General features: G+C 43.4%; 1 long non-coding RNA gene across 1 annotated transcript in view; it reads right to left on the bottom strand.

The window, feature by feature from the left end:
• The window catches only part of LOC127470882 (uncharacterized), an 87,937-nt gene that overhangs the window by 921 nt on the left and 63,770 nt on the right, over positions 1 to 23,246 (bottom strand). The window contains exon 2 of the long non-coding RNA XR_007904440.1: positions 19,489 to 19,567. This is a non-coding gene — a long non-coding RNA (uncharacterized LOC127470882). The remainder of the gene's footprint in view (positions 1 to 19,488; positions 19,568 to 23,246) is intronic.

Raw genomic sequence — 23,246 nt, 5'->3', positions numbered from 1 at the left:
ATTTATATAGTGCCTTCCATCTGAGATCTCAGAGCTCTTTGCAAACATTACTGAATTAACTCTCTCTGAGCCCTTCAATTAGCTATTGCTCTCCTTAGCCTACAGATGTGGAAAGCAGTGGCAAAGAAAGATGAAGATCATATGAGGAAACCAGAGCTCTAAGGGCAGGCACTTCCTGCCCTGTAAAAACACTCATAACCTTTCTTTTTTGAACAGAAGCTGTAAGCTTTCAGCACCTCTGAAAATCAAGTTACTTTAGCTGTTCTTTTGGATGCAAATGCCCAATTTAGCTTAAATGATTCCTTCAAAATCTTCCAGGAAATGTGTAGGAGAGCTGACAAAAAGGATCCAGAAAGCTTGGCTCAGGGCCCTGTGTTTTGGCTGCGGGACTGTTCTCTGCATACCGTCTGACCAGTGACCACAGCTTGTGAAACTTTGCTTTGTCTTCTCATGCTTTTCCCCCTTCCCACAGTTTTCAGCAAAGAAATAAAGGCACAAGATATCTGCTGCTTGCCACGGGAGGGTGGGATACACTTCAAAGGCACAGGAACCCAGGACCTATGACAATAAGGGAAGTCTGACAGTCCCAACCTCAGAACTTCAGAAATCAGATCAAGTCAAATTGATTGGTCTAGTCAAATTAACTAATCTGAATAAAAATACTCTCTGAAGAAACAACCAGACTGATCTGGGACGATTTCTCTGAAAGAGCAAGGCCAGACACCTGCTTGGCAGGTATGAGTATGGGTATGGGACAAGCAGCTGGAGGAGAGCTGGAGTGGCACCAAGCCCTTAATTTAGGTAAAATGCAGCCCAGGTAGTGCATTTGGTTTCACATGGAAACTGGGAACTTTGCCTTCAGGATTGCATTCAGATATCAATGTCCTCACTTAATGCCTCCTACTTCCTAGCTTACAATGCCTTATCCAGATCACTGGAGTCTTTTGAGAGGTGTCTCCTCTCTCATCAACCTGGGTCAAAAACATAAAACCATCACTTTATCTCAGACATCAAAATATAGTCCTGAGGAGGCCTGTAGCTGGATCCTTCCCCTCTTTCTGACACTGATGTTACCATGACTGCAGAGAGCTGATTTCCCCCCAGGTCCTGTAAGAGAAGAGCTCTGTGACAGGAGTTTGCACTCTCTATCCAGGACTTGAGGGCGGGCAGAAAGACAAGCAGGCAGAGGGGTGCTGATCAGGCCTCCAAAGGAAAGTCCCAGACGCATCACTTGGTGAATGGCAGTTACCACTAACTTGCAGTGCTGCGCTGGCACATCAGCCTCAGCAAGGAGTGATCCCCTCCTCACCAGGGGAAAGAGAAATGATGCCACTCCAGAGAGGGCATGCACACCCACATGGGGAATTGACAAATAAAAAACCAATAAAGTCAATTATAAAAAATAATAAAGTAATATAATTGGACATGTTTCTTTCTGATCTATACCAGGTACAGAGCCTGCCATTCCATTTTTTCATGTGACCTAGTGCACTGATCTGTGTTCAGTGAATTTGGCCTGTGGCTTTTCTCCAACTTGCCTCTACTGTCTTCTTTCTTTTTTAAAGACAATGCATTCTTTGTCTTGTTTCTCAATTTATTGGTTGAAATAAATATTTATTAAGCAAATATGAAATACGTCAGAATGCTTTGCAGAGCTGCCAAGAGGTCAAAGGTCTGGGATAAAAATGATGTTGAAACAATAATTAATTAGCTGACATTCTCTTAGAAAATTTGCTTTGGGAAAAGCTATAGTAAATCAAGACAACAGACAAAGTGACAGAAAAATGAGTAATGAGGGAAAGAGGGATAGGAAGAAAAAAATGCACGCGGGTAGATTTATTCACTTTTGAAAATGATCTGATCTTTCTCAGCCATTGTCCTGGCCCTCAAACAAAAATCTTCTCCAATAAATAACTTCAAGCTGTTTTTCAGTGACTAAGCCTCAAAATGTTCCATCCTGAACACATTCTTATTTACTGCATGCAAAACTGATTAACATCCTTCCAATGCATTTGTAGGACTTGTGGTCTGCAGACACCATCTGTTTAGGGGAATTTCTGGGATAGCACTGTCACTTCTCCAGCAAGATTACCAAGAAGCCTGAAATTTCCACCATACTCTATACACAGCTGTATAGATGATTCAGGAGCTACTTGGGCAAAAAGAATTTGTGCGACTCACTGGGCAAATATGTCCTCTCTGCCTACGTAGGGAACCTTTCCTAAACCTTTTGTTCTAAATCACCCGTTACTTTACAACATGTTACCAAACCCTGTCTGGAAACAGCATGTGCTGAAGCTCTGCAGGAATACATTTGCTGTTTTCCTTGGAAACCTGCCTCACCTGTCTTCATATTTTGTGCACCCCTACTAGGACAGGATAGCAACTTCTTGAGATGAGAAAATATACTGGGGGAAAAAAGAGAGAAATTGTGTTTGTCCTTTAACTGTTTGCTGAATTGGGATGAATTTGCCATGAAATCCCTGCAGACAGATGATGGATACAGAGGTTGTACTTCCCAAGGCAGAAAAATGTCTAGACCTACTAAGGTTCCTGCATTAAAGATCTGCTCAGATCTTTATGGTTTATATGGTGATCAGCCAGGACTTAAGAGCATCAGAAGGGAACCAAAAGATGGGACTGTCAGTGCACGTGCTGAGCCCAGGGTATTTCAAAACTCCCTGACTGTGTACCCTCCACAACAGCACACAGTTCATTGGCCAGTCTGAAACTGGAAAGGAATGGGAGAAGAGTACAGCATTCTTTTCATGGCAGTTCCCTCTTCCAATGCTACTGCCCCAAGGCTGAACTGCAAACCACCAACTGGGAAGCAATAGACTGGCAGCAGGAGGGTGAGTTTCCAAGTATTGGTGGATGTATGCTTGTCTGTGCCTAGGAAAATATTCAAGGGCATGTTTTCCCCTTGCTGAGAAAAGGAGTCCCATGAATAGTCTGGCTTCAATCTATTCAAATCCCCCAGCTTTTCTTGGAAGTGGAAAGTTCAGCAGCTCTTTTAGAGACCCTGAGGATGTCTGACCAACATGCTTATTTATTTATTTTTTAACTTCTTCCTATGCTTTGTGACAGCAAATAGATATAATAAATACCTTTTTGTGAAAGGAAAGCAAGGAATAGATACACTTGGACAATGTTCTGCTTGGATATACAAAAACCTGCTGTGATTTGGAAGCTTAGTGCCCTAACATGCTGCAAATATTAAACCCCAGGTATTAGGGAAATCACATCTGTCTGTGTTGCACAGGTGAATTAGCAAGGCTGGTTTCATTATCCAATAAATAGGCAGTTCTCATGTATTTGCTAGATTTATATGTGTGTTGATACTTAGAAGCAAGTTGCCAAAAGCATTTTTTTCAAAGGTGGTATTTAAAGCTAATAGCAAGTGCATAGGGAAAAACATAATCCAGAATTTGTGGGTCTAAATGATGGGATTTGCAGAACTGACTCAGGACTTTGTGGCATCCTGTTCCTATGCAGGATGAATGTATGAATTGTAAAATGCAGCAAGGTCTTGAACTTCTTTAGATTAGGGGGATGATCCCCCACCTTAGCTCAAATAATATTCCTCCAGAAGACAAGGGGCGTTCTGTATGGATTAGGGGTGTAGAACTGGTTTGACAGGTTGGTTGTATACAGGGGTTTTTAGGTTTTGATATCCTCCATATGGCAACTGCAGCTCCTCTGTCTCTCTCCCCATAAGAATTCCCAAAAGAAGCCTATTTTCACCTGAGTAAATATTCTGCTCCTGTCTTCATTTTTACACATGAGCATTCCACTCTGTGCTAGGAGCAAGCTACGGTAGCAGTACTCTGGGGATGCTGCTCTAATGGATTCACAAGGTTGCCTTGTTTAAGTGGGATTTCATTGTATTACACAGAGGATTTTTTCCTAAGGATGTGATTATTCCAGGACTGATCCTACTGCTGTGATATGACCACATTTGGCACTGTGCACGCATGGCATGGGATTAGTCTTCTGGCACTGTATAAAATGACTTAGACATGTTGTCTTACTTATTAGCATGTGGTATTGCAGATCATTTTACAAAGGCAACAGCTGCAACCATTACTCCTACAGTTATGTCATAATTTGGTATGTCAAACACCTCTATATAGTGCAGGCAGGAGGAACATTTATTCGTCTCACTTGTCAATACATTTATTTCCATCTTCTTATGCTTTTCCTTTTTGCAGTAGTAAAACAATCCACTCTTCATACAGCAAGCTTTCCTAGGAGCTGATGAGAGGATGCAAAAGGGAAGGTACTCAGGAACTATGAAGATTAGCACATTGCAAGACCCTATACAGACTGGATTCACACAAATTGACACGACGAGCACTATTGCACTCACTGCTGTAACAGGTACTTCAGCTCTTGTCTGTACAGCACAATTATTTTTGTGTTTGTCACCACTGCCACATTTACTTCAGCTTCAGGGAGCCAGGATCTCTGAGCATCTGACTCTGCCCAGAGGCTGGGGAAGGACTCAGCAGAGGCTGCATGCTCAGTCCATTGGGGAGTACCCCTGCTTGCAGGTGGGCTCCCCAGCCAGCTAGCTCTGAACCATGGCATGCTACCCCAAGGAAAAGAGTGCACCAGCTTCAGCATATGCAAACCTCGATTAGTTCCAGGTAGGATGGCTGCCATTCAAACAGGAACAGTGTATTCATACAAAAAGGCTCTGGATTAAAGGTACCTCTTTGGACTACTAAGTCTGTTGTGTGAGTGCAGGGACATGAGACAGTCACTTCTGACATTTACACCCTTCCCTTAGCCTTTCTCACAGCACTTCTGCCCCATAACACCAACTACCAGAACCCAGGCTTGCTGAGTGAAGGACAGCAAGCTGGTAAACAACACCTGAGATGATACTTTCCTTCAATTTCTCTTCAAGTAATAAAATTTCGTGTAGTCACAGGATCAGTGTGGCCCAGCTGCATAGGAAGTCTAACACAAGACGATCTCAAGGAATGGGAGGTGGATATAAAGCTTTCTTCTGCCTTTCTATAAACTCAGGTTGCTGCAGGAAGTTAGAGACAACCCTGCTGGGCAAGTTCATGCTGCCTTGTTCCTCTGCAACAGGTTGGCTCCACCTCAGTCCTACATCTTCCTGTCCCTCTCCCTGCTGCTGCTGAGAAGCACACAAAGCTCAGCGAGATGAGCTTTCTGTGTGAGCATACCTTTGTCTACATTGGGAAAATGAGTTGTTCCCAGTGTAGCGCATGTTAAAGCCTTCACCAGGGCAGCCAGCCCATTTTGGCCTAAATGGGTAAGGAGCATTCGTAGAAGACACCCATCAGCAGATCAAAGGAGGTGGACTCTCAGAGCAGCCATGAGGAGCAGCTGGGGTTGGCCACAAAGTGGCTACCACTAGAAGAGACTGTGCTTTCAAGACACCCCTTCCAGGAGAGAAGCTGCCCCCAAATCAAATCCAGTGGACCAGGGCAAGAGACAAACACACTATGATTTTGGAGCTGCTGTTGAGAAGAGACAGATTCTTCCTTGAGCCCTGTCACAATTTATGTTAGCCCAACAAAAATCAGTACAAGCTGGCATTTTGCAGCAGTCTTGTCCTTTGACACCCTGCCTCCTCCACATGACTTATTTATTTGCTTTGAAAGAAGGAAGAAAAAGGAAGGGAGATAGGAGGAACGGAAGAGGATCCAGATTGCAACTTGCAGGAGCCGACATTTTTATTGTCTTTTAATTAAATAAGCCTCAGACACAAGAGCACATGCAAATTCCCCTGTGTACCATTCCTCCTCTTCCTCTTCAAAACTCATTAAGTAAGAGAACCACAATCAAACCAGGAATGCAGGGCTGCCTCTCCTACTTTCAGGCTCTCTGCATGTCTTTGCCTGGGCAAAAGGTCACTGAAGAACAATGCAAAATGGCTATGGCTGTTTTTTGTCTTGCCATTAAAAGGCAAAACCAGAAATCCAGTGTGAATTTCCTTTTTCTCTACAGTCAATGCGCAAGTTGGGGGGGAAGTGTGCAAGTGGGGGGAAGTAGCTTGTGCTTTCAGATATCCCACTTCCTTCTCCAGTTTGATAACAGCCTGGAATATCTCTTATCCCACAGATCCACTGGAAGCCACAGCCAAATAAGAGGGACTGCATTCATGTTGCAGTGTCCTCTCATGAATAGCAATGCCCAGCAGGGCAGCAAGCACAGAATCAGACACCCACCTTACTTATCTTTTCTAGACTAAATCTGGACTGCAGGTGGGATCCTGGCTGTAAGAAGCACCTTACTCCAGTGCCTCATGGGCTGTTTCAAGGTGTTTTCTTTGTAGGTTCAATGGCCTGGAAGTTTCTAAAGACCTCCCCTTTCTCTGCACACAAGTACATGGGATCTCTAAGATCCATCTCTGCAAAAAGAGAAGAGCTCCATCTGTACAGACCCTGTAGAGGTCTGTAGCTGTTAGTTACCTTCACTTTGGAGGTAAGTTAGAGCAGTAATGTTAAAATCAGGCTTGGGATCACAGTGATACAAGTGTAAGCTCTTAGCTAATTTTATGGTGAACATGCACAAATGTGTGTGTGCATGTTTGTGGCACCCTTTCTGCATATTGGCCACTGCAACACATCTGACTTGTAATCTTATCCACACTTCTGCATCGTGGAGGTTCTTGTGGGACTGGGCTAAGAGAATAACTTCATCCAGTCCTCTGTGTAGGCAGTTCATACCAAGGTTGCTCTCTGTCAAAAGGTGTTGCCCTTGCATAAAGGAAAACCAGTCAGAGGAGAAGAATAGCCCGAGGTAGAATAAAAAGATGCTGGCACTGACCTCCAAGGTGTCCCCACACAGTTGAGACAAAGTCCTTGAAATGATCTGTCACCTTTTTTCTCTTCCCACTAAGGATCTGTGGGAAGAAGGCACGGTCTCAGCTCTGAGAGACACTCTCTTGCCCTCCAGAAACATGTGAGGGCCAGGTGAATTTATTTGCTATTGCATCGTTTTTCCTTGCAGATCTGACAGCTCATAATACCTCTGGTGCCTGACAGCCCCACTCTTCTCCAATTGATAAATAATCTCTTTCTGATTTGAGCAACCAAGGAACATCTTGAGCCTGTCACACTGGAGAAGATCCATCAGTCTCTCATGCTACACGTGAGGTGTCTGAAAAATGATGTTTGTGCAACCATTCTGGGATATTAATTCCTGGCATCCCACTTGTATTTTGATTGTTTCTCAAAGAACAACAATGCATTTTAACTCTTTGCAAATGAACCAGCGTTCCGTTGTTATGGTAACTCATTCTAAAAATAATGTAAAGCAAAGACCACCTTTAATTGATATCACAAGAAGTTGTTATGGTAACTGGAATTTTAAAAGTAACTAGGTTAAACTGAATTTCATTTTTATCCAGAGCTTTACATAAACAAATTCTGATTAAAATATCAGGTTTAATTTAATCAGTTAATTAATGTCACTAAATGTCATTGATCTTATAAGTCTCATTTATATTCAGTGATGAATTACCTAACTTGCTGAGTTCTAACTATTCAGCCATCAGTCTGGTAGTCTGGAATCGGATGACTGTACAATTTATTTTTGGTCATGGAGTGGTTAAAATGGAATGCACTGCTTTTATTTTATGTGATGGGCCTAGTTTTTCCCTCAGTAGCATGGATGTAATGCCATCAGGTAATCCTGCCATTAAAGTCAAACATGTGCTCTGTCAATGAAGGCTCATCATGCTCTGCTGCCTTCTGTATCTCTCCAAAGCAAGTATCCTTCAAACCCCTCTCTACTGTCTGTCTCACTTCTCCACAGTGTCCAGACTTTCTGTCTCTGCACCCTCTCCCCCAAGGCTGTCACCTTTCTGCCCAAATTACGCTCTGCTCCCTCCTCTGTCAGAACAGGCAAATGATTTCCTACCTTAACCCCTAAATCAGCAGTGACATTTCCACCAGTATGGGCTTATTTTCCTCTTTCAAGAGCTGCCTGTCACTCCACTGCACAGTCTCTGCCCTTTGCATCTCTAATACCTCCCTGTTCTCTTGGAATGTCCCAGATTGTCCCACCAGTGCTTCACTGAGCCCAAAGTTACTTCAGCCAAGTCCAGCTCTCTGCCTATTTTTGGCAGGTTTCTCTGTAACTTTCTTTTACCCTTTCCACCAAATTTAATAACCTTGTCCCTGCTATCCTCAATCTGAACTGTGTAGCTCCTGGTTACCTGTCAATTCTCTGCTTATTTTTTCACAGATCAATAGAGTGAAAGGCCAGAAAAGGTTCATCATGACCATTTAGCCTAACAGGCCACAGAATTTTGTCCAGGAGTTTCCATGTTGAACCTATAATTCTGTTTGAACAATTAGTGTGTCTTTTACAACGGCACCTATACTTGATTAAAAGACTGCAACTAATGGAGGACGGTCTACATCCCTGGATAGCTTGACCTAAATATTTAAGCCTCCCTGTTAAAAATAAATACATCATATCTTTCATCCAAATGTGGCCAGCCTCAGTTGACAGCCCTCAGGCCTTCCTGTGGACTTTAACATTTGAACAGTTCACCTCAAGGGAAAAAATTACTGCAGGTCAGCTTCCCTGAGGTAATCACCCCTATTCATGCTCTTACCTACAGCAAACTACAGTCAAGGTGAGATTATTTATTAGGGGAGTCTGTCTTCCGTGATAAGAGGTGTAAACACACACTTGCACAGAGGGGACAAACAGTTCCTGCAGAAGAGCAGGTATAAGGTAATCTGGTTTTCCCGGTACTTTGTATGGCTTCCTCTCTGTTGCAGTTTCTTTTCCATATATGAAGACCAGATTCAGAAATTTTCTCATGATATTGATGCTTGTACATATCAGTCAAATTACTTCTTAACCTTCCATTGGATAGGTTAGAAAATAGTTGCAAGGCAGAATTTTTTTCAGGTTTTCTTGTAGTGCCCTTCCAGTTTTCTGCATCCTTTCTGGATGTCTGAGCACTAGCCCTCCCTATCCTTACTAAATATACTTGTTTACTTGCCCAAGGATTGCATCAGTCCTTGTAGCACCAGCTTCACACTGGGAATTCACATTCATTTGTTCATCCAAAATAGCCCCTACATCCTTTCCAGAATTTCTGCTTTCTGGTTCTCAGTCTGAAACTGAAAATGCATGCTGCATTCTTGGTCTGTGTGTATGTGACCTTCCCAGCGGCTCTGTGTAGACACCAGCTTTCTAAAAGAATCCAGCTTACCAAGCAGTCCAGATCTTGCCTAAGGAATGCTCTGTCCTTATTAGCATCACTTACCATGCCAGAGATGTTTATTTAATCTGCAAAGTTTACCAGCAGTGCCACACGCTTTCACCTCAGTTGTAACTTCTTTTGCATTTGCCTCCAAGCTTTCAACCTTGCCTCCTTCTCTGCTCTTAAATCTCCAGCTTTCTAAATCATGACTCCAAAGCAACAATTCCCCCAAAGCAATGAGCTGCCTCCAGAGCAGTGCAAGCAAATAATAAGATCGAAGACTCCCCATTTAAAAAGAAATCTCCAAAATTACCGTTTAAGGGAAACATGTGGAAAAATGCCCTTGTCAGTCACAGCACATCCCAGGGCACCGCATCCACTCTTCAGTCAGTCCCTGACTGTTCTCTAAACTGCTTCAGTCAGGTCCCTGTGTTGCAAAGCTTTTGCATACAGTTAATACTATCAGCATATTATTATAAATCATACTAACAGCAAATGCACATGCAGGATGTGGTTTGTAAGCACAAGCATGCAAACAGCTATGAATCAATCTATTTCCCTTTTTTGATGTATCGTAATCAATCTATAATCCATTTGTGGCAAGGACTGTGTTTTGTTCTTAAGAAATGAAAAATTCTCCAAGTACAAATGATTTCATAATAAATGCTTCTTCAAAAATTAAGCTTTTAATTTAATAACATGAATTAAAGAAAAAAAAAATCTCTCTCCCTCACAGCTGTCAGCTAGAGACAAACAGATTTTACTTCAAATCTTAAAAAAAAATCTTAAAAAGCCCCTGAACAACCAAACATAAAAGCTACCTTGTCTTCCCTTTAAATGTTTGTTTGCCATTCATGACACAATTTGTAACTGTCCTGCTTAGCTCCCTCATTGAAATGGATGTTTCTAAATTTCTGGGAACCTCTCTGCTCCCTTCTAGTGTTTTACATCACACGCATACTTTACATCACATCCGTGCTTTCTCTGCATACATGATCTTCAGCAGATAGGAATGATGGTACCTGCTTACACTGAGAGTAGAATATTTTAGCCCATGAAATTCAATGAGTAGCTGAGGGGAGCATGTTAACTGGAGCCCTGAAAATTTATGCACCAAGCATTATTTATTGTTATTGTGGAGCTGATGGAGAAGCCACATCTCTTGTGCCATTCTTAAAAACTGACCTCAAATCTTCAGTCAGTGGATTTATGGAGAGGAGATTTCTTGTGTGAAATGACAGGGAAGGAGTCACCAAATATTACTGGTTAATAACAATGAGTAAACAGCTTTGGAAAATCACAGGTACACATACCAATGTGCAATCCATTTTCTATACAGTAATTAGGTTAACAGAACATATTCATCATTTAATATAGTCATTAGTGATGACTGAAATTAATCTTTTTCCTGTAGAAGCTTTTAAGAGCCTTCCCTTTTATTTTTTTCAGAGAAGTTCCAAGTTTTTGGCAAAAAATCAACCCCTGAGTATTTGCATTCTAAAATACGTCTTTGGCATCTGTGGTTTAAATATCTACCATTCCCTTCTACTCCACCCCTTTGGCTCCATGGCTTTATTCCAAGCCTCATGGTGTTCCGCCACCACTTTCCTTCCTGATCCTGCTGTGGCTCTGCTGCTGTACAAGCACGATCTCAGCCCAGGGCAAGCTAGAGAACAAGAGGTTTTGTGGGGGGCATCACAATTTTAGAATGAAGACTGTTGGGACTTGTTCATGCACTTCATATGATATAACAGGACATTTCTGCATAAGCAGACACCTTTCAGCTCTGTTTGAATGTAAATTTCATTCATAAAGGTATTTTCAGGGCAAATTCATAGAGGAGCTCTGGTAGTTATCATATAAAATTTTGATAAATGCTGTTAGAACATAAGGTCTCCCTTCCTGCACAACCCAAGCCCTGGAAGTATGTTATGACATACCTGACACACAAGACTCTGGCACCCACAGAGGCAGTTTGCTGACCCAGCACCCTGACTGAAATCTTTCACTTACAGGTATTAAATGTCTATTCATAGTAGAGTGCAGAAATAGTTACTATGTATTTTTCCCAGTTCACACAGGGAGAGGTTTGAAGCCCTGGCCAAGCCAGATTGTTACATCAGAAAAATATTTGGAAGCGTAGATCCAGCTGAATGAAACTGCAGCCAGGCCAAGTCTGTGTACAGCAATTGAACTTACCAGGGGCACAACAGCTGCAGGACAGGCAGGGGAAGTCAGAAATTGCTCAGCTGAATCCTCTTCAGATCATGTTTGACACATTATTTATCTTCTTCTTTTACAGGTGTCTCCTGCCAAGGAAGTGGGGGAGAAACGTGTAGCTCAAAGAGATATTTACTTTCCTGTTGAATGAACAATTTTGAATGAGCAAGATCAGTCTACAAGGATGAATACACAACCCTATCTTGCTAAAACAAATAAAAAGATAAGGAATTAGCTCTTCAAAAGTTTTTCTACCTCCAGGAGAAGTGACAGAGCTTAATTCCCTCTGTCACTCACTCCTCTCTCGGGAGGGGACCTTCTATCAGCCACCAGGCCAAGAGCCTCCACATCAGACAAGTTTCTTCAGAAGCAGTGTGCATAGATGTGTGTGTAGCTGCAGCATCCACCAGCAACCCACAGCCTCTGAGCACTCTGCAAATCAGTTGTACGGTGGCACGAAATCCTTTCTTCCCTGTGCCATAGTCTGCTATGCATTAGTGTGCTTTGTAGGATAAGGACTAGCCAAGCTTCTGGCCTCTGCCTGTAATCCAGTGTCCAGTGCTTCTGCAGGGCCACATCCACTCTGCAACCTCAGCACCTGAGGCAGTGCTAGGTCTGCCTCTTGAATGTGGGTGCTGGAAGAAGCCAGAGGATACACCGGAAATACGCTGGGAACGTTACTTACACTGGGACCCCAAAAGGTACACTACATACAAATAGTATACATATATAAAAACATATACATTAAAATAGTTCATATTATATTAGATATTGTAACACCTAATGGTAATCCATATGAATATTTTGCAAAGTTTTGCAATCTGCAGGTGTTGCAGATTATTCTTTTCCAAAATACTGAGGTTAAAAAAGATTCAATTTTGCTCTAATTGGGCTTCCAGATTCCCTGGCAACCAGACAGTCCTTGCTGAATACTGCAACTTGCTCAGGACATTCTGCCCAGCAAAAGATTTTGAATTTGGTTATATTCTCTTGAGAGAGACAGAGTGCAGCTCCTGGGCACACATTAGGAGCATGTGTGTGTCTTACCCCCCTAGGCCCAAAGCAATCCCAGAGTAAACTTCCCTGCCGAACGGACTTTAGGTCCTTTCTGGATTTGGGCTAAACCAATGTATCTCTTCCTTTGCTACACTGGCAATTTCCAGCCAGCTCCCAACCGAGTTGCAAATATCTGAAGAAAAACAGCTCCTCGTATTTACAGAGAGTACTGTAAGCAAGAGAAACGTGAAGTTACATAAAGGATTTTCACTCCTTCAGAAATGAATAATGAGCAAAGGAGAGCTACCCAACAGAAAGAATTGCCCTTGATTCAGTGGATTAATTTGCTCAATGGCATGAAATAAGACAATTTAAGGGAAATCAGAATTAATATAAAACATTTGTCTTCAGACATGGTTAAACAATAACATGGAAGAGTATAATAGTCAACAGGATACAGAAAGAGGTTTAGACTGTAATATTGCAGCCATCTTAAGAAAAGGATTTGATGCCAAATATTATGTATCTGTTTTTTCTTATCACACCACAGTTGCCATATTGCTAATGGTTAACTATACAACCTTTTTATAGAGGCAGACTGACAAGCATACTTGCTTCTGTTTATGATTTTACCTAACCTATTAGTAGCCTTTGCTTTAGAGTAGCACCCAGGAAGAGAGGTCATAGCCTGGCTCACTGTTTTGCAAGGTGCTACACAAACACAGACTACAAACACTGCCCTTGCCTTCAGAGAGTTTGCAATGTGCTGTCTGTTCTTGCTCTGCCATGAATTGCTGCATCTGATGGGGAATGTCCACAGAAGCTTTTCATTTTTTCTCAGGATGTTGCTCTGAAAATCCCGCTGCTGCATTTTTCATTGTTGTACTATGAGGGACAAATCTCTGTGAGTTGCAGGTCTCCTCTTATTTTTCAAGTCGTCTTTCTTTGTGCTTTGCACCTGTCCCGTCACTTGGTGAGAGGATGACACTCTCTGATGGGCCTGCATACACAGTGTGGTGCAAGTAAAGCTCCAGGGTCTCCAATGAAGTGCAAGTTCACATTCTCACACATGGATAGGTGATCTGAATCCATAACTAGCCCTGGAAGCAATGGGTGATAGATTGCCTTGAGCACAATTTTACCATGGTGCACAGTGCTACTAACACTGTAAGCTGGTCTTTGGCCACTGTGAGCATGGCAGAACTGCCAGCATGATCTCCTACTGTGGAAATTAAGTCAGGGGATAAATCACTATGGGTGGGCTTAAATACACTGCCTACATTTTTAAAGTCCTGCTGTCTAGCAAGTGGCTGTCCCTGGGCATCTTACCAACGATATTTATGTATGGATGGACATGCTCCCCATAAATATCATTGTTCATGGTTAAGTGGGTAAATGTTAGAAATACTACTAATAAAGAAATCTATGTGAAAGGATGACTCAACCTAATCACATTCTGGACATCTGGGAATCCACATGTCAATGAAATGGCTGTGTAATGGCTCACAGAATAAGAAAGAACAAGAAAAAAAATATACTGTGTCCCTTCTAGCTGAGCTCAGCAGGATATACCAGCACTTTAGCAGCAGGAGGATTCCTGGCCACGCACTGTGCCAAGTGCTGGTTTCAAGGATGACTTACACCATGCCCAGAAGAGTTAAACTAAATGGTCCAGCTGACTGTAGCTGGACAACAGATTAACAGATCAGGCCTTGAATAGGAAGAGATATCATTTATGGCTCCCAAGATGAACATCTTGTTTGAATGTAGCTATACAGAAAGTATGGGGTGGCTCTCTGCCTGCAGGCCCACATCTCCTGTATTACCCATGGTGGCCTGGGGGAACTGTCCAGAGGAGAGCTGCAGGCTTGGCTCTTTCTGGTCCCCAGGTGCTCCACGACCAGCCATGACAGAATGTGTTACACAGCCCTTGAGAGCTACTGGGGGTTCTTTGTACCTGGGAGCAGCATCTCCTTCACAGCAGCCTGGACTATGATTCAGGTTGGCAGGAGCTTCTCCTCACTCACTGGTCACGTGGTGCCCCAGGGCTTCCATCTCAGCTTAGCACTGTGGAAAAGGGCAAGCCTCTTTGGATGCTTAGAAAGGGGCAGGGGGTGTAAGCACACACCCCTCCCTCCACTGCTAAATCAGACCGGTCCCCAGCTCCATCCTAGCAAGGCAGGGTAGCAGCAGAGGGATGTGACCCAGGCCTGGAGAGGGTTAAGAACAACTGATCTCCGGCTGTTACTGGCTGTGCTTTGCTCTCCCAGCTGGGGGAACAGTCAGCAAAGAGATTTTTAAACTTCATTTTCTCTGTCTACAGGTGCCCGTCTTCCAGTATTAGTCTAGGGAACTGCACACCAATTACCTCATATATTCACTGAAAGTGCAGTACAATACAACTTATTGTTATACAGTGTCCTTGATAGAAAGCCCCATGAAATGCTTGACAGTACTATTGGGTCCATAAAAGTGTGCGTGGTCATGAATACATGTGAAGGTTCAATCCCTTGCTCTTGATTCCTGTTCTCTGCTGGAAACCACTCTGTTACAATTCTCTCAATTTCAGCAGTGAGAGGAGGTGGAGGAAGGGAATATCACAGCTCTGTGTCACTGTCTGCAAATGCACGGGGACACAGACAGGCCATCCTGCTGGACCTAAGATAGATGGACCCAAGGGACAGACAAAGATGTGCAAATACAGAGGCAGAAATGCTGACCCATAGCTGAGCACTGGTGCCTGGCCTGACCCTCGGCACCATTAGGGCTCCCAGAGTGAGGAGCTGTGTGCTGTCGCTGCAGCAGAAGGGACCAGATTTTCCAGGGCAGTGTTTTGGCTCAGTCACATGCACTGTACACAAGCAGCTTAATCTAATCTTTGCAGCACTCAACAAATGAAGAGCATAACTTATATCATGAATCACCTGTTTTCTCCAGCACTGAGCCCACAGGAAAAAAAGAAAAGATTTTGCTTTCCAAAATTCAAATTATTTGTAACTGTTTGACTAAACCCATTTTTAAAAAATACAATAAAATGTCAGTGTAGCAGTTCTGTCACAAGGCGCTGGAGCTGTATTCAAAGAACTGTGAGGCTGAAAACAAACTTACCTGCCTAACACTGCATCTATGCCCAAAAATTCTGTGATAGATTCATAGTGTGCCTGACTTACAGGGCTGCTGTTTTCCGAGTCTCTCTGTACAGTCAGTGGAGAGGGACAGGCATGAAAATGAACAAGCCATCAGAGGATCCTGGGGTGCATGGGGGACCACTCCTCAGCAGAGACAAAGCAGCTCACCAAGGAGAGGTCACCCCACTACCAGGGACTCGACCGTGCCAGGGAACACCTATGGCAGGTAGGGCAAGTCAGGACAAGGCAGGGAAACGTTGCCTCTTCCCACTCAGGGACCAGCTCCCCACCTCATCCTAGACATAAGGTTTGAAGTGATCCAGCAGGTGATATTTTGTGGCTTCTGAGGGGCAGCTTCTTCTCTGGGTGTTTCAGAAACTATTCAAGGCCCAAAGAAGGTCAATTAAAGTAATTCTTTCTATTGAGTCAGCATGGCTGCAATAACACCCGCGTGCTGCTGCTCAGACCCAGAGATTTCCCTTGGGTTTGTAGGAATATTTTGCAGAATGAGACAGGTGAATATTTAGAAAAACTACCCAAATACTTTGATTTCTTCTTAACAGGCTGTTCTCCATTACAACCCTTGAGTTTTCCTTGCAATAATCAAAGCACAGACAAAAAAAAATTTCCCAGGCTTAATTAGGCCTGATTTTCATTAAAGCCTTATAGAAATTCAAAAAAGAAAGAACGAAAAGACAAGAAAGCTAAAACCTCAAAAAATTGCCCATAACTAAGCCTCACATATTATTATCCACACAAATAGGCAGTCATCTCTCAAATATTTACACAAGCAGTTGCCATTGAATTGTACTGCTGAGCACTGACAAATCTAAAGAAGAATGATCCAATGCCATTTAAAAAGAAATCACAATTCTTTTTGTTATGTAGTGCCCTGCATGGTGCTGGGAGCCCCTGGTACTAAGAGATGTCCAGGAAAGGGTCTGTCTTGGTGATCTAACAAAACCTGAGCTCTGCAAAGCATTATCTGTGCTCGGTGACTGGAAGGTACAGAAGGTACAGAAGGGAAGGGTCCACTGAAACTACAGTTATATTTCAATGAATTAGTAGTTCCAGAAGAAAAAAACGAGGTGAAAATACTTCTAGGCTGACATTAGATACAAAACATTGCTAAACTGAAGAGTGAAAGTAAGTTTGCTTTGGGTTGAATGAAAATTAGGATTCAAGAGTTTTGCTGATTGTGTAAACTAAATCAAAATAAAATGGAGATTCAAAAATAAAAATGTCATGCTGATAACTAAAAAAAACCCATTTCATTAGAAATAAAATACAAAATAGAGATAATTTTGAGTTTTTTTTTTAAACACAGCTAGTAAAAGATTAATTTGAAAACTACCTTGCTGTTACAAGATCAGGTCATGCAATTCTCACCCGGGGGCATGTGTGGTCCTGTGTGGGACTGTAGGGCTGGTATCTCTGCAACTGTGGGGATTGGAGACTAAGCATATCACTGTGCTTCTGGAGAGCTCTGCTGCTTCTGTATCCATCCAGCTTGGTTCTGCCCAGTGGCATCACAGTATTGTTGGAGTGGCTTGGGGGTGGTTTGCTGGGTGATGGAACCCTCTCACTTGTTTCTGTGGCTGCTGAGACTGGATCCAGCAGTTCTCAGCTGACCGACCTTCTCAACTTCAGCATGAAAAAAGGAAGGTTAGACCCAGTGCCCTTTTAGTTTACTCATCTGGTGCTGATAATTGGAAAATGAATATTACACAGGCAGCAGACGGTGGTTGCAATGGGTTGGATATAATCAGCATCCCAGTGCATGTCCAAGTTAGTCCTGTCTTATTTTAATTCTCGCAGTTTTTCTCTTTAGAGCCAGCTCATTACAGGCATCTATTCAAAGGCTGGAGACTACATCCAAAATCAAAGTAGAAAAAAGGGATAAAAAATTAGCATAATGTGCCGGCTTTTCACCTCCCCTTGCTTCTTTCTATAACAAATTAACAGCAAAGACCTTTTAAAGCACCTCACACAGACACCCTGGTTATCAAAACTGTCCTGCCAGTGAGGATCAGGCCCTGGGTACAGTTGTATGGAGGTGACTCCTAGTGCTGGATCAATAGCTGGCTGGGCCCCTCGGTAAAGGAGCTGATGGTAGTGTTGCAACCTGCTTGGAGCACTCAGCATCCCAATTCTTTGCTACATGCAACCATGGCAGGCCCTCAGAGCAGGAAATATGGGGCACAGCGCAGTGGATTCCTCCCTTCCTTCATTTCTGGCCCCCAGTTTACATGCTGAGGTTCAACAGGAATTTCAAAATGTCGGTGAGCAGGAAAAGGAGGGAGAGAGAGCATTATATCCTGCTTGTCTTTATTTCATAATGTATTTATGTGAGAATGGAAGGGGGGTCCTGGGGCATCACTTTGTATCTGGTTTGAAATGTTTGGATTTTTTTTCCATAAACAGAAAGGTTTCAAAGGGAATGCTAAGCAGAACAGAGAAATGACACACCATTTATCCAGGTTTTGTTAAGTAATGAACTAGATTCCTCAGTGATCAATCTCTCCCTTGCAATTAACAGCAATAAATTCCTCATAAAATATTCTAAACAATGCTGGACTTTCTTCTTGCTTTACATTATTTATGCAGCACGTTTGCTATTCTTATCCTTAAAGCAACTTTATATATTATGTCTTGTTTCTCAGCCAGAAAAACAACTTACCCCTGTGGAATGATGTCGGCAGTCGGTTCTCCCTGCCCAGCTGATCCCAGCTGCGCAATGCACACATACACACTGCCCCTTAGAGGTGACATCCAGGCATGGCCACAGGCAAAAAATCACAGCTATTGAGATGTGTTTTGATTGCAACATGTTTGTGCAATTTTGACCAGCTGTCTGGTTTAGCAGAAAGAGCTGGGCTTTTTTTTTTATTTATAACGAATATCCATATTATGATCTCAGATAAACAGTGCAAATCATGCACAGCTCCTTTGACTTCAGTGCTGATTTTTTGCAGTGGACACATCTGGTGTCAGGTTCCTGACCCCAGCTCCTGTTCCTGAAAACTCTGTTACGTAAAGATAGAGAATTGCAACTAGTGCCACCTTGCCTTTCCAGATGCTGCTGGACATGGCCATGCTTAGAATAAAAGAAATCCTATAATGACCAGATGCAAATTGACATGTTGCCATCTACCTTAACAAATGAGTATGGAAATAGTGAGGAAGGAAACAGCAGGCTAAGCCTTTTACTTCATCGACTGCTACAACAGCCACTAACCCTCTTTCTGCTCAGTTCTTTTCCTCATGGAAAGTACAACTTTGACAGCCCAGCCAGGCCTCAGCCACCTCAAGGGACACTCTTTCATGTCAAGTGCTTCACTGTCTCCTGTCCTGATAGAATAATAAAGAAAATCTGTCTCATTCTTCTCATCGGCAGCTGCGTCTGCCTTCCTGAGCCAGGCAGGGTGGCACACAGATAGACAGAGGAGCAAATGAAGAGCAGCAAATGCTTTCTTGTGTCCATCTGCCTGATCCGACAGTAATTTCTCCAGCTAGGATTTTACATTAAGCAAACCAATGTGTGTGTGTCTCCTGTGCAGGGCTGGCAGTGGGGAATGAGCAGTAAGCTGTGTGGGACACGAAGCCATCATGTAAACATGCTGGGAAACAAGGCATTTAATTTAAAATAAGCAGAACCAGGAGCTTCATGCAGGCAAGAATTACAAGGCACTATCCCAGCAAGAGTTAGCACAGCATCCTCATGGGATGGACTTAGCACTGAAATTTCGACCTGTTGCCCTTTCACACCGTGGGAAGGAGAAAGCAGCCATGCAGCAAAGGGCTGGGGCCACTTCTCATTGAAAAGGAAAAGACTTTGCAAACATGACTTGCCCCTTTCCCCCATTTGCTCCTTCTTTTGACTCCTGATGACCCCAAATGCCGGGTGAAGCATCGGTGCTTGCATGCTTTGTGACTTACCTGCCCTCCGTGCAAACTGATTGGCTTCCAAGAGGGAAGACCTTCAGGAGGGAGATAACTATTCCTCTGGGCTAGAGACCTGAAGCAAGAAGAGGTGTGAACTGAAATGGGTAGAATCCTCAGGGCTAAAGAGTGATCCGTCATGAAGTCCCAATCCGAGAGTCGGAGAAAAAATAGCTTGGCCCTGTTACGGCTGGAGGGAGTATAGGTCTGGTGAGAGATGGGACAGAGACTATGAGCCAAGAAGGAACAGAAAAGACCTGGCCCAACATCTGCACAGAAAGCCAGGAGGTGGGTCTGTAGGAAACTGAGGTGCAGTTTGTCCTGTTTTGGCTGTCCATACTGGGACTGGGGTCACTCTGAAATGGAAGTACAACCCCATGAGGGTGGGATACAGGCCCTTTGGCAATGCTAGCAAATGTCTTTTTTCTACACATTAAAATAATGACCATTTTGCAAGTCATCACTGGAATTGTTCTGCCTGGCTGCATTGCGAGGAAGTGGGATTCATTAATTCTATTAATTCTCGTCTGACATTCCCTTTATCTGGTTACTGGGGTCAACCTACAAGTGGAACACCCAGCCAGCCATTAGCAAAACAGGAGGTGTGCATTTGTTTGTAAAGAAAGAGTTATAAAAATTCTTTCTATTGGAAAGAAACTTGTTACAAGAGATTTTAGTGACTAAGTATGTTCTTGGAGACTGTCACTCTACACAAAATTAACCCAGCAGTGCTAGAGATAGAGGTTCAAAGGAGAAGTCGTCTCCATAGACACTCCCTTTCCCTCGTGGGGATAGTCATGCCTGGTCATCTATGATGGTTATCCATCATGCCTGCAGCTGGATCAAACTGTGGACCAGTGTGGCTGAGGATATCCAGAGACTGGAGGTCAGCAGACCAGCCAGTGCCAAAATCGGTCCCTTAATACTTGTAACAAAAGGCTCCAGCACATCTCCTTGTCCTATCACTGTGCTTTTCTTTCTTTTCTCCCTTTAAACATGCTTTTCTTCCTACAGAGATCTACTGTGGGAGAAGCCTTATCTACACACACTTATCCTCAACACAAGGCCTGAGGTTTCTGAGGGAGATAATGCAAAGTGTTGCCATGCACAGCACTTAACAGACTTCCACACTGACCTTCATCAGGCCTGACTAGGGGCTGGAATGCTTCTTGGGTTGCTTTTCTGTGTGCCAAGGATATGCTATTTGCGTGTCACTGACTTTGCAGAAGGAGAGCCCACCCTTCCCCTCAGGCTGCATCTGCATGTCCTTTCCAGATGGCAGTGGAACTACCAGTCTAGTGGGACTACTTGAGAAGGAAGATCTGCCAAACGCTGGTTAGGGAATGAAAGAACCAAGTCACTGACCCAAGCCCCTGCTTGCACAGGAAACACCACCACACACATCCCTCCATTAAATACTTCAAGCCATTTTAAAATTTCAAAATTGCTTTCCAGTACCGATTTTAAGGAGGCAGAGTATAGTACTAATACACCAGTTGTCATCATCCAAACTCTCTCCACTACGATAGCAGCTGCAAAATATTCACTGTGGCTTGCAAAGAAGTGACTGGATGCAAACACCCCACAAAGCTCCCTGTGAGGCTGTGCTGGCCACTCCCTGATCCCCAGCCTTCCTTCTCCTCCTCCCGGGGAGAACAATGCAGCTTTGTCAGCACCAGGAGGAGTGAGCACCAGCAAAGTACAATGGCCTTTTTTATCCTAGCTTCAAGGCATTTGTGGTTGGAAAAAGAAATGAATTCATCTGGTAAGAGCAAGGAATATCTGTGTTAGAACTGGGCTTTGCCCACAATTCTGGTTTGACCTCCAGGGAATAGATCTGAACACAGATCACAGCCAAAACTTTTTAGCTTATTCCTCTCTCTTTGCTTCAGCTAATTTTGAGGGCCTGTGCTCGTTCCTTTACCTGTATGTTAACTCTAGCAGTGATCTAACCTTTAGTTGGAAAACTTATTCCTGTCATCAGGAAGACAGGTAGAAACATAGGCTTGCTCAGTGCTTGTGAACAAACTCATCTTTAATCCTTGAGGTCCATTTAGCCAGCAAAGAGTTAACACCCACACCTCTCAGTCAACAAATTGGCTTATCCAGGAAAAAAAAATATCCCAGAAAATTGGATGTCAGTAGATTATCCTTCTCCAGATCCATGGATTAGTGTGCTTGGAGAGGGTATCCAAGTGGAAAAGAATGTAATAGCACTATGTGCAGGGAGAGCCTTCACCCCCACTCCAGCTCAATTACTCATTTCTCTTATCACAGACATCACATGATGCCTACCCTCATGCCTTTTTTCGCTTAAGCCTATTATTGCATTTTTATAAATATTGGAAAGCCTGTTGAGATGGTGAAGTTTCTTGCTGCAATAGATCATATGTTAGCTAAACAATTTTGTTTCCTCTGTTGTCCCCCATTCTGCTCTTCCAGCATCAGTTCCTTATTTGCTTAGTTCCCTCTATTAAGGGATTGCAGCATCCATACTCCCTTCAATATCTCCATCACACACACACATACAGGTTTCCACTTACAGCTTAAGGCCAAACTCTTCTCTCAGATTCTCTTAGGCCAGCCTAGAGCAAGTGCCACAGGCTCACGCACCCAAGGATAAATAAATGACCCTGCACTTCCTGTGGGCTAAGGGAAGTTTGGAGTGCAGAGAGAAACCGGGAAGCAGCGTAACTGGTGCCAGCTGTGCCTCAAAGCCTGATGCTTTTTCATAGAGGAAACGGTGCAATCAAAGCCAGGATGACTGAATGACAACATCTGCAGTGGCAGATCTCTAAGTTCTCTTGTGTCAATGTGACATTTCTTCTTAGACCCCTGGCTTTGGGCTCTGAGAGCTTGTCTGACATTCTCTATTTTCTCTTTCTGCTGTGGGCTTTCGTGTTTGTTCGGGTTTTTTTCTTGCTTGCTTGTTTTTTTCCCCCCATTTAGTCTTCACAGTTACGGAAGAAACCTTGAAAATAAGAACCAAATAGATTTAGTTTGAAAATGAGAGGCTGATTAACATCAGGAAGAGGATCTCTAGCAGATCAAGGGAAGTGACCCTTCCCTTCTCCTCAGCACTGGTGACACCACAGTTGTTCCCAGTTCTAGGCTCCCCAGTACAGAGGCAGTACATAGGCATAATGGAGTGAGTCCAGGGATAAAGAGAAGGCAGAGGAATCAAAGCATCTGTCATATGCTGGGATTATTTAGCCTAGAGAAGAGAAGGTCGAGGGACACCTTACCAGCCTGTATAAACTCCAGAGAGTGTCAAGGGTTAAGGAATATGGATTCTGACTCTTCCCAGCTGTGCCCAGTGGCAGAACAAGAGGCAGTGGGCACAAAATGAAATACAAGAAATTTCATTTAAACCAGAAAAAATACTGAGCACTGGCAGAAGCTACCCAGAGAGGCTGTGGAGTCTACATCCTTACAGATACTCAAAATGCTGACTGGGGATGGCCTGGAGCAGTGTGCTCTAGCTGACCCAGCCATCAGGAGGAGGTGGGACTGGGGGATCTCCAGAGATGCCTCCCAACCTCAGTCTTTCTGCACTGCTGCGATTCTCCAACAGCATGCCAGAATTAAGATTTTAAATGTTAATTTCTAGCTTTAAAGACATGTAAAATTCTGGGAGGGGAGTGGATCTGTTCTTTTTCATTATTGGCAATATCGTGTTATGTTTCCCTTGGGCTGCAGTCCTCCCTCTTAAGCAGGTGGAAGCTCTGGGACCAGTCCTGGCTGTAAACTGCAGA

The sequence above is a fragment of the Manacus candei genome, unplaced genomic scaffold, assembly GCF_025592945.1.
Source record: "Manacus candei isolate 608988 ecotype Guabito, Panama unplaced genomic scaffold, ASM2559294v1 h1tg000023l, whole genome shotgun sequence".
In the NCBI taxonomy this organism is placed as follows: Eukaryota; Metazoa; Chordata; class Aves; order Passeriformes; family Pipridae; genus Manacus; species Manacus candei.
The sequence above is the reverse complement of the archived record's forward strand: the minus strand, read 5'-3'. Positions and strand labels throughout refer to the sequence as shown.